The 20,526-nt window shown below is 41.0% G+C and overlaps 1 long non-coding RNA gene across 1 annotated transcript; it reads left to right on the forward strand.

Moving 5' to 3' along the window:
- The first annotated feature begins 3,382 nt into the window (after nt 1-3,382).
- Nucleotides 3,383-3,757, forward strand: LOC134287073 (uncharacterized). Its single transcript, XR_009996996.1, has 2 exons — nt 3,383-3,548; nt 3,608-3,757. It is a non-coding gene; the product is annotated as an uncharacterized LOC134287073 (long non-coding RNA).
- The last annotated feature ends 16,769 nt before the right edge of the window (nt 3,758-20,526 follow it).

A 20,526-nucleotide genomic window follows, 5' to 3' on the forward strand; every position in this document is an offset into this window, starting at 1 on the left:
TTTTTGTCTGTCATTCATTCAAATCTCCAAATTTCCCATACCCATCGTTGTGGCTGCACTGCTATTGAATGGCGTGTTTTCATCAATAAAGCTTGTGAGGTAATGTTCTGTTAAAATACAATTATTAGGGCATTTCCAGGAGCGTTTCAAAATATATGGGAGTTACAAAATGCATCTATAACTGAATCAAGGGTCTTTGCCATGGTCTTTGCAGCAGGCGATTTATAAATTCTAACAGTTTTGATCCGAAACTTTGTAACTGACATGCAGCTTCGTTCTATTTTCGTCATTTTCGTTCAAATTTGCAACGCGTTCCAAACAAGTTGCATTTTTCCTGTGTCAGTGTGGCGGTGATCCTTTTATTGCTGGACATTTCACGCTTAAACATATCGTTGGTTTCCTGCAATAGGGGCACAACTAAAAAAATGTGAATTTTCAGAATGAGTGTTTGAAAATCTTGAAGCACATCCTACAAGTTCACTTATTTCTCTCATTATTCGACAAAAGTAAACGAATTTTGATTGTTGTATCATGGAAAGGGACTGAAGTACTATCTGTTTCATGAATTTTGGATTATTATTTTTCATAGACTATTGAAAAAGTTGATTGATTTTGAGTTGTGCCTTCATTACGGAAAATTGGTGAAAATGCAAAAATCTCGCGTTTCTCAACGAATTCTGGAACGGGTCTGAAATGAAAGTTTACATAGTTTTGCATCACTTGCCATCAAAATCTCAAAAATGACAAATTTTGAGTTGTGCCCCTATTGCAGGAAACCGACGATATCGTCGGTTTCCTGCAATAGGGGCACAACTCAAAAAATGTGAATTTTCAGAATGAGCGTTTGAAAATTAGCAATGTTGAAGCACCTTCTGCATATTCACTTATTTCCCTCATCATTTGACTGAAGTAAATTCTTATTTGAGAAACTCACTAATCTTTCAATATCATATGGAAAATGCGTTCTCATTGGTGACTTTAACACAGATTTGTTTAAGTTTGATAACAAATCTAATAGGTTGCGCAGTGTTGTTGGTAAATTTAGGGTTTACTTGTATTGGATCTGAACCCACTCATTGTTCCTCAGACAGAAGTTCTTTGATAGATCTGCTCTTAGTAAATGATTCTGATTTTATATTGAACTTCAATCAAGTGGCTGCACCGGGTTTCTCTTATCATGATATTATATTCTCATCCTTGAACATTCTCCGAACACGGCCAGATTCTGTCGCGTTTATTCGTGATTACTCTCGGATTGACAAAACTGCTCTACACAATGCTTTAAATAATACCGACTGGTCTATCTTCTATGCGATAAATGATTCTGATATAGCTTTGAATATTCTGAACCAATTTATTCACGAAACCTATGAAACATTCGTTCCAATCCGCATGCGTAAATTTAAAAATTGTAATCCATGGTTCAATAATTCGATATCCTTAGATATGGTGGAGCGTGACTTATAGCTTATCGTTCATGGATAAGAAGTAGAACCCAAGAAGATCATTATTTGTATAGAAGACTGCGAAATCGTGTAACCAGCCTGATCAAAGAAGCTAAATCCAATTATGTTTCCCACTTAGCAAATTCGGCTAATTCGACTAAGATTTTATGGGAAAGGCTGAAGAAATAAATGTTACAAACAAATCTTCTCCTATGCAATTCCCGAATTCATGTGATGAAATCAACAACTTCTTTAGCTCTAACTTCACCGTGGACCAATATCTGCCATCAATAGTGCTACCAAATGAGAATGGTTTCAAATTCACTTTAACCAATGAGTATGAGGTCTCTAAAGCAATTAACTCTATTAAATCCAATGCTATTGGACTTGACGGGATTCCTCCCAAGTTTGTGAAACTCGTTTTACCCTATATCATCAGTCAAATAACCCACGTATTCAACACAGTAATCGCAACTGGTAAATACCCTGCCACCTGGAAACTCTCTAAAATTTTGCCGATTAAGAAGAAACCTCGGAAAAATGACATGCAGAATTTACGACCAATCAGTATTTTGTGCGCCTTGTCAAAAGCCTTAGAGAAAATTTTGAAGACCCAAATACAGGAATTTCTTTCGACTTTTAATCTCTTACATCCCTTTCAATCTGGTTTCAGATCAGGCCGCAACACCTCCTCTGCACTTTTAAAAGTGCATGATGACATTCATGAAGTCATCGATAAAAGGGGAATAGCTTTTCTGCTTCTTATAGACTTTTCTAAGGCTTTTGACATTACCGGTTATTGCGTAAGTTATCTACCCTTTATAACTTTTCAAGTGATGCAGTAGGCCTTATTCGATCGTATTTAATGCTCCGCTCACAAGTAGTTGAAGCAAATGGTCAATTATCCGATACTGTCGGTATTACATCGGGAGTCCCGCAGGGATCGGTATTGGGCCCTCTGCTATTTTCATTATTTATTAATGATTTGCCGTCAATACTGAGGCACTGTAGTATACACATGTTTGCTGATGATGTGCTCTACAAATCACTCTAAATCGCAGCTAGCTCAACTTGTTAATGCTGACTTGTCACGTGTTTTATCATGGTCAAACAACAACCTTCTTCCAATTAATTCATCCAAAACAAAAATAATGTTTATTTCACGATCCCGTAACACGTCTAGTATTCTTCCTGACATTATTTTAAATAACCAAAAAATTGAATACGTAAATAGGGTTTCGAACTTTGGTATCATCTTTCAGAGTGATTTAGAGTGGGATGCTCATATAGATGCTGTATGTGGTTAAATTTTTGGTGGCCTACGACACCTCAAACAAACTGGGAGCATGCTGACTATTCAAGTGAAATAACGTTTGTTCAAAACCTTATTACTACCTCATTTTACTTATGGTTTAGAATTATTTCTAAATGCTTCTGCACGATTTCTTGATAGACTTAGGGTGGTTTTAAATTCCTGTGTGCGTTGGATCTATGATTTAACATCATTTTCAAGCGTTACTCACCTCCAATCTGAACTGCTTGGATGCGGTTTTTATGATTTCCTTAATGTGCGATCATGTACAACGTTATTCAAAATAATAACCACAAAGGCACTTCGTTTTCTTTTTGACAAACTACAAGCATTCCAAAGTGCTCGCGTACAAAATTTCGTTATTCCGCAATACAGCACATCGCATTATGGGGCGTCATTCTTCGTTCGGAGTATTGTAAGTTGGAATCAACTTCCACATGACGTAAAATCTTGTACCAGTATTAAAGAGTTCCGCAGGCAGTGCACACACCATTTCAGTAGAAGGAATTAGTTAAAAGTAATGATTTATGAAAAATGTTGAATTCCGATTGCTAAAATTTAAAAGGTTGTACCAAGGGGCCTGCAACTCTAAACTTTTGCTAATATTTACTAATAATACCATGATCTAGGGGCGGGACAGCGTCTAATACCGACTCTAATACTGCCTAATAAATATTAATGTCCTAATCTTCACCGTTCACTGGACCATTTTTGGGCTAGTGTGTCATGACTTTTCATGCAACAACCAACGCAACCAACTGTCACGAAGACGCGAGGTGAAAAAATGAGTTGTCTGTGTATTTTCTATAGTTTGTTCGATTGCAAAATTTAATTTCTTTTAATTTTTTAGGTATGAAGCAATCTGATCTTCAACCTACATCGCCGGGATAGTGGCCTGGAACCAATGGATGTAGTCAGAGAAATCAAATAATGCGGGTCCGGGATGAACATCTTTTTATTTCCACCAACAGGATGTTCAATAAATATAAAACGGAGCGTATGTCAGTGTGTTTTTCATTTTTCACAATAGAACATTTCAGTGATATTTGTATTGTACTGTCTTTTGTATTTGACAGTGAAATACCTCTGGCACTGCTAGTTCCAGACTGTTGAGCCAGAGTAATTGGATATTTCATTGCGAATATTCTCCGGTGGTGTGGTCTCGGTATTGTATCAGATTCAAGATCAGATCTTCAGAACGAACGGTTAGCTCACATTGATCACACATAAACGTTGCGTAATAGACGTGCGTACGGATACTATTACTGCAATCAGTACAGTTTGATGATTATGCCCGCCAGCGATATTTGTATGTCCGAAGTTGATGCTCCTGACAAGAGAAACACCTGATCGAAGGAACATTTGATCGATTTCAGTTTACCAGTCCTGAAATATTCATTCATACAACATTAGTGCGATGGAAGCACAACGATCAATTTTGTAATTTCTTCTTGCTGTCATTTTAGTTGCTGTTAATTCAGCTCAATCAGCGTGGCTTACTTTGTTCGAATATTATCAGTCTTTGGGATTAATATTTCCTAATACTTCTAATATCGCTAATCAATATTAGAGCTGTCCCGCCCCTAGACCATGATAGTATTTCTAGTATTTGCAAAACTTTCATCAAAGCATCATGGTTGCTATGAATAAACAAAGCGCAGTTTGATGTGTGAAGTTGCGTGCGTTGCGTTGCGTTGCGTGGTAACGGAGTAATTCGTAGATTGCATACTGAAAGTTGTCATGTTAAAACTTTAATACTCCTATTCTAATTGCTTATGGAATGCTATTTGGGAAGGAACAGCTATCCAATCAGAAGTTGAAGTAAAAAATACATGAGAACTTCCATTGCCGGCCACGCCCATCTTCTCCGTTACGAGGATAGGAAAGGATGTGATGATATGACACCTACTTTACAAGAGGTCAGCGACTCACCGACACTCCCATAGGCGCCAAGGAGTTGGATATTTGGAATGGGGTGATTTGGGAATCACTTTAAGCGAGTGATGCGACAAGATTCAGATTGTGTAAGTGTACTTGAGTAAATCATGTAGATATGTTGGAGTGAGTGAAAATGTTTTAGTATATTTGAACACCAACGTTGGGAGTGACATGGCTAAGAAATTTTGTCACTCCATGGGCCTGTTTGATTCCGGGATGGGGCACAGGCATTTTCACTGTGTCCTGGCTAACAAGCCTAGGCTTAAGCGCCATTGATCGCTCTCTGGAACGATAAGAAACACGTTATGTGGATGGGAAGGGATAGTAGGGAAGGGATAACTATTTATCGAGATGCCAGCGACTCACCGACGCCCTCGAAAATAGAAGGGGAATAGGATTTTGGTACATGAATGGTCAGGAGTTCAATATGAATTTAACAGTACATGTATTAAAAGCACAAAAATATGATTATAATCTACTAATTTTACCGTAATTTCAAATGAATATTAACATTAAGGAAAAACAAAAATGTATATGCAAATATACTAGTCTAACAATAAATATTGAAACATATTGTTAAACAAATTACTGTGGACAGCCCCCTTAAGTGCCGGACTTCACAAAATATAGGTAAATTTTGTGTTATAAAAACATATCGATACTATAAGACTTTGGACCGACACTTAAAGTGAAGTACTTTACAGTGCGTGTTAAGTATCCTACGTTCCGGAAAAAATCAGCCTGCAAATTTAAATGTCATCGTAAATAGATGTGCGCAACTGCAAGAAACCTTTTTGCGGTAATTTGCGAACTTATTGTAGAAGACAAGCTAAAACCATATTCAGCTGAGAACCAGGAAGGGATTATCGGCTTCGTGGTAGGCCGCGCGCACGGTGGCTTTTTGCAGTTGAGGAGGACCTAAGGGCTCTAAACGTTCAGGGTGACTGGAAGCTATTGGCCCAGGACCGAGACCAGTGGAGACGAATGTTTCATTCGGCGTAGACTCATCGCTACGAGTTGTAGTCCATCAAGTATCAAGTAAGTGTAGAAGACTCTAAATCGATTTAACGTCAAAGCACACATCTAACGATAGCGATTAAATTTGCGGGTTGATTCACAAATTTGATAAAATAGTAAAAGATTTATACTCACAATATAATGAAAATAGAGTCCACAGGCTGGAAGGGGGCAACAAGAAACAAACTCACCGGATAAATCCATTCAGCTCTCTTTCCGAGTTCACTACCGACTACATCTCTCAAAAAGGTCCAAAACGCCTCTCAAAAGCCGCAGCCCAAGCTCCAATACTCGCCCTCGGATTCATCAGGAAGATTCAGATATGAAAAACCTCGGATCGCTCCATAAACCGAACCGAACCATACGGCATACAAATGGTTGCATCACGATCGGTTCACTTCCATCATCGTCCAAAGCACCGAAGATCATCACAGTCTTGTAGGAGCTTTGCGTAACTCATAGATAAATAACCTGCTATCTCAGAATCTCCTAGTGTTATCACGCTTTATGTCCTCAATACTTTCCATGTACATGTAATGTCGATAATTCCACAAATTTCCACTATTAGCACTTGAGTTTTGAAATATGAAATTCGAAAAAAAATGCTGACAGAAAAAAGCGCGTCCACTTACGAGCAAAGCCTATTGCGATCTCAAAGCGCAGTTTGATGTGTGAAGTTGCAGAAGAACTGTGTTTTCACGGCATCTTAAAGTTGTGATTCAATAGGTAAAACCATGTGTAATTCCATTAGATTTATTTAATCAACAATTGTAATTACAGCTAACATGTTTGTAATCCAGTTTATTGATCTGTATCAATACCAGTTCGAAGAAGTAGCTATTCTCTACACTCTGAAGATTTTCGACATACAGGGGCAAACTTTTGAGTATGTGTGATCTTTTTCTCGTATGTACAAGAACATATACAATTTAGTTTATTTTGTTTGATATAATAAAGACTTAAGGAACAAAATGTTCCATCAACTGTTTCTCTCGTTTCTCTGACTAAGATCTGAGCTACAATGTGTGTGGATGTTTCTTGTGGAAATGAGCTGGAACTACCAGCATGATTTCATTCCCTCTCTCTACTGTATCATTGGCTCATTACAATTCAAATGATAATGCATTGGATCCGTGAGTCCTTCTCAATCACCCAAGAAAACACAATTCTCCAACATGTACTTATGTAAGTTCTCAAACCCATCTCTGCATAAGTTCATTGCAGTAGGTATCGTAGTCGTTAGTTTCACTACAAAGTTTCACCCATTTTTTCACAAGCATTGGTACTAAAAATCGACTATCCCTGCACCATGCCCAACTCGCGCAGAAGGGGCCAGACACGTACAATTCTTGGCTTAGTATATTATAGTATACTGAAATATATAAGCGCATCGCAGCAAACTCTGCGGCCGATTTTTTCGATAAACAATGTTCGTTTTTTGATTCATCTGTCACAGCTTTGATTTCAGCCAGTATGATTACTTTGATGGTAATACATTAATATACAATAATATATTAATATACCACAAATACACTAATATACTTCTGATACACTCATTATGCTAATACGTGTCTGGCCCCTTGCTCGCGCACTGCGTGGTACAGTTCCTGGAAAAAAGCCACCTCACTGAAGGAACCTGTGGTATGTGGGATGATCAAGTTTTGGCCAAAGATCTGCTCCCAGCAGGGGGTTATGATCCCCCTGGTGGACGTGATCAAACCGCCACAGTTCGTCAAAATTCAGGAACCTCAGCACTTCTTCCTCTTTCATTACGTGCTATCGGTGAATTGCTTTACTTGTCATCCAGTTCAAAACCAAAACAAGGGTGCTGAAAACCAGGGCTCTTTGATCGATTTTTCTTTAGAATCTGCTTAGTATTCGGCTAGTATTTTTTAGTATTTTGCGAAACTATGAAGAGTTTAGAGTTGCAGGCCCCTTGGGTTGAACCTTACTTAGCAAGTATTCGTTATATAAATAAATAAATAAATAAATAAATAAATAAATAAAAATAAACGAATTTTGATTGTTGTATCATGAAAAGGGACAGACGGACTATTTGTTTCATGAATTTTCGATTACTTTTTTTCAACTGCTATTGAAAAAGTTAACTGATTTTGAGTTGTGCCTTTAATGCGGAAAATTTGTGAAAATTAGAAAATCTCGCGTATCTCAACGAATTTCGGATCGGGTCTTTGTGAGATGAAAGTTTACATAGTTTTTCATCATTTGCCTTCAAAATCTCAAAAATGGCAAATCTTGAGTTGTGCCCCTATTGCAGGAAACCGACGATATATTAAGTTGCGTACACTTCAAATGACTCAAAATTGAATTTAAAGTGAAACAACTGCAGCTAACATTCTTTTTTTTTTTTTTACTTATTCGTTTATTTGGAAGGCTCGGGCGCCTCATGGGCATAACTGAGCCGAAATCATTTGTTGTTTTTTTTTTTTACAATATATTTTACATTTTACAATATTTACTGCCTTAATGCTATGTTAGTTTGGGGAGCCGAAGTACTCGCGGCTGTTTCGAGGTTAGGGATAAAAAAAAATAAAATAAAATTGGGAAGGAGGAATTTAGGGGTCTTAAACCAAATTATTTGCTAACTTATACTAAAAACATTGATGGGGCAAAATGTCCTTATCTGAAATGGAACAAAAAAGAGAGGACTTTATCGGTAGACAACGACAAGAAGAGGACAAACGGAAGGGGGTGACGACAGACAGGGGCGAACAACAAAACCAAAGGGCGGACTACGAAAACAAGGAACGTACTACATCAAACTCTGACATCAATACGTTTCAAAAACTGGTAAATCAGGTTCATGTATTCCAAATCAAGTCCTGCCAACACTTCTCTAACGGGTTTCTGTTGTTTTCCTCGGACCCGGAGAATTTCATGCAGCTCAGATCTGACCTCACGATACTCATTGCATCCCCACACGACATGTTCGATATCCTGGTAAGCTACGCCACAGACACAGAGATTGCTTTCTGAGAGCCCAATACGAAAGGTATGTGCATTCAACAAATAGTGGTTGGACATCAGCCGACACATTACACGAATGAAATCGCGGCTCAAATCCAACCCTTTGAACCATGGCTTCTTCGACACCTGTGGAATGATGGAGTGCAACCATCTACCCATCTCTCCATCTCTCCATTTGTGTTGCCAGCTGATCAAGGTCTCCTGACGGGCCAATGCAAAAAATTCGTCGAAGGCGATTTGACGCTCGTAAATATCGCCTCCGCTAGCGCCCACCTTAGCCAGAGAGTCCGCTTTCTCATTGCCCGGAATTGAGCAATGTGAAGGGACCCAAGCTATGGTGATGATGTATGAGCGTTTGGACAAAGCACTCAAGACTTGGCGTATTCCATTCAGGAAGTACGCTGAGTGCTTCATCGGTTTCATTGACCGAACAGCCTCCAGAGAGCTTAGACTGTCGGTAAAAATGAAGTAGTGCTCAGGTGGAAGAGTGCGAATGTACTCTAAGGTGTAGTATATAGCCGCTAGCTCAGCAATGTATACCGAACATGGCTTTTGAAGCATGTAGGTGGCGCTATGAAATTCGTTGTAGACACCGAAACCACTTTGGTCATCGGTTTTCGAACCGTCTGTGAAGAACTGTCTGTCCCCGCTAACATGCCCGAACTTACTTGCAAAGATCTGTGGAATACCTACGGAACGAAAAGATTCCGGAATACCGGTGATCTCATCCTTCATAGAGAGATCAAAATCCACTAAGGAGCTGTCGAAGTTTGAGAAGTTGTCACGATTGGTGTTAACCGGAGATGGGCTTACCTCCAGCGTCATGTACCAGTAGTACACACTCATAAAACGAGTTTGAGGGTTCTGTTCGAGCAGCTTTTCGAAATTTTCTATGACCAATGGATTCACAATCTCGCATCGGATGAGGAACCGGAACGATAACTCCGCAAAGCGGTCTGTCAGAGGCTGTACACCAGCGAGTACCTCTAAACTCATAGTGTGAGTTGAGTTCATGCAACCTAACGCGATCCGAAGACAACGGTACTGAACCCGTTGAAGCTTCAGCAAGTGTGTTTTCGCCGCGGATTGAAAACAGAAGCTACCGTATTCTAAAACCGACAGAATGGTTGTTTGGTACAGCCTGATCAGATCTTCCGGATGTGCTCCCCACCATGTTCCGGTAATAGTTCGCATAAAGTTGATTCGCTTTTGGCATTTCTGTATCAGATACACAATGTGCTTCCCCCAGGTGCATTTGGAGTCGAACCAGACGCCGAGATATTGAGAAGACATGCTATGAGTGATTGTCTTACCCATCAGATAGAGCGGAAACTTTGCCGGTTTGTGTTTTTTAGAAAAGACAACCAACTCAGTTTTCTCCGGAGAGAATTCGATACCCAGCTTGAGAGCCCAAGTAGACAAATTGTCCAAAGTATCCTGTAGTGGTCCTTGCAGATCGACTGCTATTGATCCCGTTATAGAAACAACACAGTCATCCGCAAGCTGTCTTAACGTGCAATTTTCCATGAGACAATCATCTATGTCTCTAACATAAAAATTGTAAAGAAGGGGGCTTAGACATGAACCCTGGGGGAGACCCATGTAGCTAATTCGTGAAACTGTCAAGTCGCCATGAGCGAAACTCATCTCCTTCTCAAACAGCAAATTATACAAAAAGTTGTTCAAAATTGGTGAAAGGCCACTTTCGTGTAGTTTGTCGGAGAGAACATCGACACAAACTGAATCAAAAGCTCCCTTAATATCCAAAAACACTGAGCCCATTTGCTGCTTTTGAGCAAAGGCAAGCTGAATTTCTGAAGTAAGCAACGCAAGACAGTCGTTCGTTCCTTTGCCTCTGCGGAAACCAAATTGTGTATCAGACAACATGCCATTCGATTCAACCCATTTGTCCAGTCGAAAGAGAATCATCTTCTCTAACAACTTCCGTAGACAAGACAACATCGCGATTGGACGGTACGAATTATGATCCGACGCGGGTTTCCCGGGTTTTTGAATAGCTATCACTCTCACTTGCCTCCAATCATCCGGAATGATGTTGTTATCCAGGAACTGATTGAACAAGTTCAACAAGCGCCTCTTTGCGACGTCGGGGAGGTTTTTAAGCAAGTTGAACTTAATTCGATCCATTCCTGGAGCGGAATTGTTACATGAAAGAAGAGCAAGTGAGAATTCAACCATCGAAAACGGGCTATCCATGTCGTCCCTATCCTCGGAAACATCACGAATTATTCGCTCCACGGGTACGGAATCTGGACAAACTTTTTTTGCGAACTTGAGAATCCACCGAGGAGAGCTTTCTCGATCCTCGTTTACCGACGACGCGTTACGCATTCTTCTCCCGACGTTCCAAAGAGTTCTCATTGATGTCTCGCGCGATAAACCCTCGACGAACCGACGCCAGTAACCGCTTTTCTTCGCCTTGATCAAGTTTTTGAACTTGCTTTCAAGGGAAACGTACCGCTTGAAGTTTTCGACCGAACCGCGTTTCCGAAACTCTTTGAACGCAGCGGATTTTTCGCGATAGATTTCTGTACACTCGCTATCCCACCACGGATTGGGGGGTTTCCTGCGAGCCGATGGACCTGGCACTGGCCGACGTTGTGCCTGAAGCGCGCTACTGATGATCAGTTCTGATAGAAACTGATACTCTTCCCGCGGTGGAAGGACTTCTACCGATTGCTCACCGTCGATAATTGCTTCCGCGTACTTCCCCCAGTCAATGTGTTTCGTGAGGTCGTAGGAAATGTCGGTAGATGGAGGTTGCCGTGAACCATTGGAAATAGAAACAGCGATCGGAAGGTGATCACTACCATGGGGATCCTGGATAACCCTCCATGAGCACTCCAGCGATAGTGAGCTCGAACAGATTGAGAGGTCTAATCGGCTGTCTCTAGGACTGCCATCTTTAGCTGGAGGCGCCACTCGCGTAACTTCTCCGGTGTTCAAAATTGTCATGTTGAAGTCGTCGCAGAGGTCATATATCAAAGTTGAACGGCTGTCATCGTACAGTTCCCCCCAGCCTGTACCATGGGAGTTGAAATCTCCCATAAGCAGCCGTGGCTCAGGCATAACCGAGCAGATGTGGGCGAGATCCCTGCGAGATATCGCAGTTCTCGGTGGAAGATATATGGAGGCAACACTGAGGGTTTTACCTCGGATAGTCACCTCACATGCGACGGCTTCGATGCCCGTCATCGGATGGAAATCGACTCTGTAAAATGAGTGCTGCTTTTTGATCCCTAAAAGCACCCCTCCGTATGAGTCGGCCCGATCAAGACGGATGATGTTGAAATCGGAAAAAGGTAAGGTTACATCGGTTGTCAGCCATGTTTCGGATAGCGCAAAAACATCGCATTGTAAATTGTTAATTAAAAATTTGAAAGCGTCTAATTTTGGTACGATACTACGACAGTTCCAGTGTAGCACAGAAATCATATCTTCGACCTCGGTGGTTAAATTAGCCATCGAAAGATACGAATGTCGCAAGGAGGGGCATTTTAGAAGCCAACTGCTTCAAAAGAGGGGACACACAAGGAAGAAGTGCTTTGACAATGCTCTTCACGGAGTCGGAAGCATTAAAGAAGTTTAGGATGATGTCTACGATGCCAGAAAGCGTAAACATCGGAGCACCAAGGGGTTGTTCCTGGTTCTCCGAATGCTGTCCCTCTGGCTGAGAAGTCGAAAAAATTGGGACATCTGGGATTTTTGATGTTCCCGGAAGCGAAGGAAAGTCGCGTTCATCTTGGATTTTGAATCCAGGAGGTGAACGTTTGGCGCCTTTCTTAACACTCCTAGAATTTGTCACGGTGGGTTGGGGGTCACTGCTAGGCAGATTCCGAGATTTTTGGGGGGTCTCTGGAGCCTCATCCGTTTCCTCGTTTCACCCTTGAAAACAAAGGGAACCCCGTCCCCGACCTCAGAGTCAGAGCCCTGATCATCGAGAGATAAAGAGGAGTAGATGTTACGGGATTCAACAACCGGGGCAGCTTTTTTCAGCATTTCGGCGTAGCTTCGCCGTGATCGCTGCTGCAACGACCGTTTTTGATGTTTTTTCTGCTGTATGTACCTTGGGCAAGCAATCAGATCATGTGGACGGTCGCTACCACAATAAACACACTTGGGCGGTGTTTTACACGCACCGTCCACATGTCTCTCGCCGCATGTTGCACAGCGAGGTTTATTGCTGCAGTACTGGGCGGTGTGGCCCAGCTGCTTGCAATTGATGCAATTCATTACCTTCGGTACATACAGCCTCACAGGTAGCCGAAGTTTGCCAATCACCAGCAGATCTGGTAATGCAGATCCGGAGAAGGTCACGCAAAATTCTTCAGATGGTGTGTAAACCTTCTTCTCGCCCTCCTGGGATACCGAATGCAGTTGCCGACAATCCAGTATCTGGACAGGAGGTAGAGAAGGGTTATGGAAACGACCACAGCCTTGCATGATCGTTTCGCAGGTCAAAGATGCGTCGGCGACCTTCCCCGAAATCTCAATCGACGCGCTCGGAAGGTAGACAAAATACTCAAGAGTAAACAACTCGCAGGCCACAATCTCATTAGCGTGTTTTCGGTCGCCTACTGTCACCCGAAGCTTAGCTGTACCGACCATGTCAATGGAGACAACGGAAGAATACCGCTTAGTCAGATCCTTGCTGATTTGAACGGTGTTCAAACGTTTGCCTTTGGGTCGGAAGAAAACAACATATGGCCCGCCAAAGTCGGGAGGGTAGGCCTTGAGGCGGGGGGACGTCGAAACAGATTTACTGTTGGTGTCCATTGGAGAAGCACCAGGGTGAAGGGAATCAAAGGGGTTAGCATTTATTTCGCCTTGTTGGCTCGAGCAATCCGATGCCAATAACAAAGCTTCGTTGATGCGGTACGATGTACCCCCGCCATCATCATCATCGCCCATTGTGGCAGCTAACTACCACCACGGGGCACTCAAAAATCTTAAACTAACACTTATCACGGGGGCGAAATAATCAAAAAAAAATCAAGGGACAAAATTAACCCTACAGGAAAATCGAGGAAAAAAACTGCTTATATACCAAATTAAAGCTAATCAAAGAGTCAGTGGAGAGGGGGGAACAACGAGAGGTAACTTTATGTACTTATCTTTGTGCACTCTGTTTAGCCACAGGCTCGACGACGACAGGTCCAAGCGATCGGATCGCCCGCACTGGGAGGAGGCGAGCTGCTGCTGAGCGCCGACGTTGGTGTGCGGCGGAACGCTCTCTGCTCTTCTCTCGGTGGGCTGCTGCTGTCGACGACGATGAGCTTGAGTACTCACTGGAAAAAGCCGATCACGGCCGCGCGAGCGGCGCGGTGTGCGGGGGGTGCTGATACTTACTGAAAGCGTGGTGGGAACCCCTGACCTATGGCAGAGTCAATGGAACAGGGGTTATCAACACACTTTTCACAGGGTCGTTTGCAATGCGGTTCTCCCGGACAATCTTCCCGTTAATATTCGGTGACAAGGCGGACAATACAAAAACAAAATGGCGGAAACAAGATTTTCTTTACATATAAAAACTACAACACTCAGTTAGGGTTAAGCAGGCCTTACACAATAATTTATTGAAGGGAAAAAAGGTTAAATGATTTTCGTGCACTGAATTCAAAAATATTTTTATTGGGCATCTACACAGTTGGGAGCTCACCGTTGCGGCCGATTGCTGCGATGGTCGACATGCTGGAACCTCTGGAACCTCGAAACCTCAGGATCATCCAGTATTCTTTCTTCTTTCACTTCTGCTTCGGTTTTCTTCCTCCTTCTCTCTTTTCCCACACTTGACTAGGGAATTACATTACACTGACGGTTCTGACCTGTATAGCGAAGGCCACAGTTCCGAGTCCGGGGAGTGGTACCGATCGCGCGCGCACTTTTACTATGTGGTCTTCATCAAGCGAGCTTGCACCACTTTTTGAGCTGGACAGTATCAGTCTTTACGGCATACCACTTTTGCTTTTCCTGTCCGCTCGACCACTTCTATTCACTGCAGTTTCTGTTGTTCACATTTGTCTTTCACCACACGCTCGCTTGATATTTTACGTACGTTAAAAACCAATGTGATTTTGAACGCGGATGGAATTAACTTTTTGACAATAGGTGCATATTCCCAACCGTCCGTGGTGAATATCACAATTGGTCCGTACTTAATTAACAATTTAGGTGTTTTAATTTTAGTGGTATTTACGCTGATTTTAGCACACCATTTAGTCCGTAAGTTTTAAATTCGTTTTAGGGATTTAGTTTTAAGTTTTATCTCCTGACACTTACGCGGAACTTTTACGGTTAGTTTTAGGGCGTACTAATCCGCGAACCGTCACACTCTTCACTCCTCCGGACGTTGTCCAAAAATTAGAGACCGACCCTATTTTGCCCATTCCATTTATAGGCACCATGAGTTGGCACAAAATTTCATGGTCAGGGTCATGAGAGTCGATGAGAGAGGGAGAGACCATGGAGATAACGACGAACGACGGTACGACGATGCACGAACGAAAACTTACACACTAACAGGGATTGGTTGATGACCTATACTATTTTACAAGCTAACTCCGACAAAACTGGCTGCATGCATAGCCTTTACAATTTGAATCTCCTACACTTGTCTCCGCAATTTTGGCATAAATAAATTGAAATAAATTTGAAAATATGAAAATAAATATTTAAAGAAACTCTACGATAAATATGAAAAACTATTTGTAATAATTAAAAAAAAAATGTAAATAAATAAAGCATCTGGACAAAAAAATAAACAAATTAATAAATATGAATGAATGAATAAGTAAATAAATAAATAAATAAATAAATAATCTAAACTACAGTCGGAGTGAGCAAAACAAACAAAATAAATAATTCACATCAGGACATCAACCAAGGGCTATTAAATGCAAAATAAACGTCACTCAAACACTAATAAAAGTGGAGACAGACATTGATTTTACATTTAGACATTTACTTTCAATAAAACAATAAAAATAAAAATGACAATAATTTTGGGCTAAACCTCTAACTGGCCTTCCCACCGAATATTCTTATTGTGACCCGAAGTGAACGGTCACAATCTTCCCGGAGTCGGGGTAAAAAAAAACGAAGTGTTTTTTTTTCAACCTGGGCTGCCGACTTCGATGCGACTACTGCTCCGCCAGTTCCGGTTACAATTCGTTTAATGATTTTTCGTGGAGACCAGAGGAGCTCTTTCCAACGGATTGTGCGAATCTAATGGAGTGAGCCTGTCCACCTTCAGTCTCGGGCAGCTTATCAGGGAACGGTCAAAGTCTGTGGAGTTGTGGATCATCAGGTTTCTTATTGATCAGATTGCGGGCATTTCGTATGTCGAGATTGTTCATAGTGCGTCAGAATAAACTACATGTATAGGCCATCATTTCAGTTGTTGAGTTCAATCACAGGTTAGAAATTCTCACCTCAACCTTATTGTGGATGATTTTAAATTACTATTCTAGAGACCAAACTTTCTTCTACGTCTCTTTCAACATCAAACGTCACAAGATTCACCTTGGACAAAAACGCTTATTATACTACCACACTCAGACTTGTCCTCACACACACAATTTCATTCATAAACCCCCAAATCATTCATACACTTATGAACACACATTCATTCACTCAATTTTACAAATTAATTCGCCTTATCGAAGCTAGATTTATGAGCTAATTATGCTAGGGCGCCCTAAAACTAATTTTCGTCAAATTACCACTCTCCTAGGATAGAGTGGCTATGACTTTTAGTTTAAACTTTCGAATAACGCTCACTCAATTCGCATTTTCACTGAACTCGCTTGCTTTTGCAAGTGAAAAATTTGAAAATTCCGACGAACGGCGCTATTCTGTTTTCCGTGTATCCATTCGGAACTCCGACATGGATGTGGCTGTGTGCGTGCATACTGTGCACATCTAATAGGTAATTGTTTACGCTTATAACTGTCAATGAACTCAACGACTACGACGATGGCATAAAACAAAATAGGAGGACTGACGACGAGATGGTGTTGCTGCTAAATTTGTTGCTATTTTTGGCTAGTGTTTTAACTATGTTTATATTTTTGCTTTACTTTTAGGCGAATGCGACGAAAACTATACACAGACACTGCAAAAAGTGGACGACTATCGAAGACTATTGGGACAAATTAAAAAAATTGACTATTCTGTGAATGAAAGTGGTTTGTTTACATTTGGAACTAAGGAAAACTGCTATTCTAGGGACGACATACCTAACACGAATGGATTACCCTGGTTTTAGATGCTGAGCAGGCCAAATCCCGAGACTTTTTCCGCTCAAATCCTCCAGCTCATATGACGACGAGCCAATTTTCTTTATAACGCGGCAAGGGAGGAATTGAGGGCCGTATTTAGCGTTGTACCTCTCTGTGGCATTTGAAAGCTTCATGTTTCTCCTATAGACGAGCTGACCTTCAACAAATGATTTAGAGTACTCGCGGTGCCGGAGACTGTAGTGGCGGCGAGACGTTTCATGCGCTTTTTCTAGGTTCTTGGAGACTAGATCAAAGATTCTGGTGAACATTTGCTTTCGCCGTTCGTTATGCTGCTCGAGTGAAAGAGGTTCCTCATGACGGGCTAGTTTATGATCTGTTCCGGACTCGGAAAGCTCATGTCCGTGCGTAATAAAGTACGGAGTAAATCCGGTTGAGGCATGCACGCTAGTGTTAAGAAGCATTTCGATCTCAGCAGTTCGAGTGTCCCAGAGCCTTTGGTCCTCCCTAACGTAGGTTCTAATGGCAGTGTTGATCGTACGGTTGACTCTTTCTACAGGGTTTGCCTGCGAATGGTATCTCGAGTTCAACCAATGTGTGATTTGGAACTGATTGAGGAGCTCTTTGAAATCTTTGGAGGTAAAGCAGCTGCCATTATCAGTGATAATCACTTCAGGCGCTGAGTTTCGGAGGAACCATTGCTCCTTTAGGATGGAACAGAGGCCCGAACTACTGATGCTTCGAACTGGCTGTATCAGAACCCACTTGGAGAAGTAGTCTGATACAACGAGTATGTGCTGATTGCCCCGACGACTACGTGGAAGTGGGCCAATGTAATCCGCTGAAATGATCTGCCAGGGACGACTTGCAATTCTCATATTGCCCATTTCAGGTGCTGTGGGTTTCGTGGCTGGTTTGACCTCTTTGCAGGTACTACACAGCTGAACGTAGCGTCGAATTTCTCCTGCCATTTTAGGCCAATAGTAACGCTGGCGTATTCGCGCCAACGTTCTGTCATAACCAGGGTGAAAATAAGAATCGTGGCAGTCTTTGAGAATGCCTGGAATCTCCGAGATTTGCGGAACAACTTTCCACTCGAAGCGAGAATCCGCGGGGGTATCGCGCGCGGAAACGAACTTGTAAAGACGGTCATGCTCCACTCTGTAGTCCACGTAGTCGTCTGGCTGGCTCAACACCTTGTTGACCATAGTGGAATACCAGGAGTCGGACGAGTCGATGACAGCTATCAGGCTTCTAGATAAAGCGTCGGCGACAACATTGTCCTTGCCTTTTCGATGGATGACAGTCATGTCGAACTGTTGCAGGTCTAAAGACCATCGGCTGCATCTCGATCCTACTTTCCACTTGGTCTTCAAGATGTGGGTCAGCGCAGATGAATCAGTGACCAGAGTGAAGTGGTAACCTTCGATATAGCCTCGGAAGGCATCAATAGCTAGAAGTGCTGCCAATGCCTCTTTTTCTGCGGCGTGGTAGTTTTTCTGAGGTGTTGTAAGTTTATGCGAGTAATAGGCTATAACTCGCTCGCCCTCGTCGTGCTGTTGCGATAGTATTCCCGCAACGGCGACGTCGCTAGCGTCCGTCTGAATTACAAATTCCTTTGTAAAATCAGGACTTCCTAGTATTGGGGAGGAGATTAGAAGTTCTGATTTTACAAAGGAATTTGTAATTCAGACGTTCACGTCACAATAAGAATATTCGGTGGGAAGGCCAGTTAGAGGTTTAGCCCAAAATTATTGTCATTTTTATTTTTATTGTTTTATTGAAAGTAAATGTCTAAATGTAAAATCAATGTCTGTCTCCACTTTTATTAGTGTTTGAGTGACGTTTATTTTGCATTTAATAGCCCTTGGTTGATGTCCTGATGTGAATTATTTATTTTGTTTGTTTTGCTCACTCCGACTGTAGTTTAGATTATTTATTTATTTATTTATTTATTTATTTATTTATTTATTTATTTACTTATTCATTCATTCATATTTATTAATTTGTTTATTTTTTTGTCCAGATGCTTTATTTATTTACATTTTTTTTTAATTATTACAAATAGTTTTTCATATTTATCGTAGAGTTTCTTTAAATATTTATTTTCATAGTTTTTTTCATATTTATTTACAAAATTTAATAATATATGCGGAACAAGTATATAGGGGTTTTTCATTTGTTAAGGCTAAGCATGCAGCCAATTTGTCGGAGTAAATTTTAAAGTAGTATGGGACATCAACCATTCTAGTGTGTAAGTTTTGTTCTGCCTGTGTTCCCGAACCGTCAAACTTCGTCCATCATCGTGTCTGCTATCATCGTCATCGTCGTCATGGAAGTATGATCGTCAGCTATGAGTTATGATGGGGTATGTTCGGGGTTTATGTGCTGGCTCATGGGAGCTATAAATAGTTGCCGCGGAATAGAGCCAGGCCTCTAGTAATTTTTAAAAGTCCGGAGGAGTGACGTGATAGTGTCGGTCCGCGAGTTAGTCCGTCACCATACTGACCGCGGTAGTCCCTCGTAGTTCCGTTACAGTGTGTAGGAAGTGCCTTTAGAGCCTAGAAGTTTTTAATAAGAACCTACATTAAAACTACGAATAATAGATGTAAAACCAAAATCCACAATTAAAAAAAAAAAAAAAAAAAAAAAAAAAAGAAAAAAAAAAAAAAAAAAGATTGTGACCGTTCACTTCGGGTCACAATAAGAATATTCGGTGGGAAGGCCAGTTAGAGGTTTAGCCCAAAATTATTGTCATTTTTATTTTTATTGTTTTATTGAAAGTAAATGTCTAAATGTAAAATCAATGTCTGTCTCCACTTTTATTAGTGTTTGAGTGACGTTTATTTTGCATTTAATAGCCATTGGTTGATGTCCTGATGTGAATTATTTATTTTGTTTGTTTTGCTCACTCCGACTGTAGTTTAGATTATTTATTTATTTATTTATTTATTTATTTATTTACTTATTCATTCATTCATATTTATTAATTTGTTTATTTTTTTGTCCAGATGCTTTATTTATTTACATTTTTTTTTAATTATTACAAATAGTTTTTCATATTTATCGTAGAGTTTCTTTAAATATTTATTTTCATATTTTCAAATTTATTTCAATTTATTTATGCCAAAATTGCGGAGACAAGTGTAGGAGATTCAAATTGTAAAGGCTATGCATGCAGCCAGTTTTGTCGGAGTTAGCTTGTAAAATAGTATAGGTCATCAACCAATCCCTGTTAGTGTGTAAGTTTTCGTTCGTGCATCGTCGTACCGTCGTTCGTCGTTATCTCCATGGTCTCTCCCTCTCTCATCGACTCTCATGACCCTGACCATGAAATTTTGTGCCAACTCATGGTGCCTATAAATGGAATGGGCAAAATAGGGTCGGTCTCTAATTTTTGGACAACGTCCGGAGGAGTGAAGAGTGTGACGGTTCGCGGATTAGTACGCCCTAAAACTAACCGTAAAAGTTCCGCGTAAGTGTCAGGAGATAAAACTTAAAACTAAATCCCTAAAACGAATTTAAAACTTACGGACTAAATGGTGTGCTAAAATCAGCGTAAATACCA

Source organism: Aedes albopictus, chromosome 2, assembly GCF_035046485.1.
Source record: "Aedes albopictus strain Foshan chromosome 2, AalbF5, whole genome shotgun sequence".
Lineage (NCBI taxonomy): Eukaryota > Metazoa > Arthropoda > Insecta > Diptera > Culicidae > Aedes > Aedes albopictus.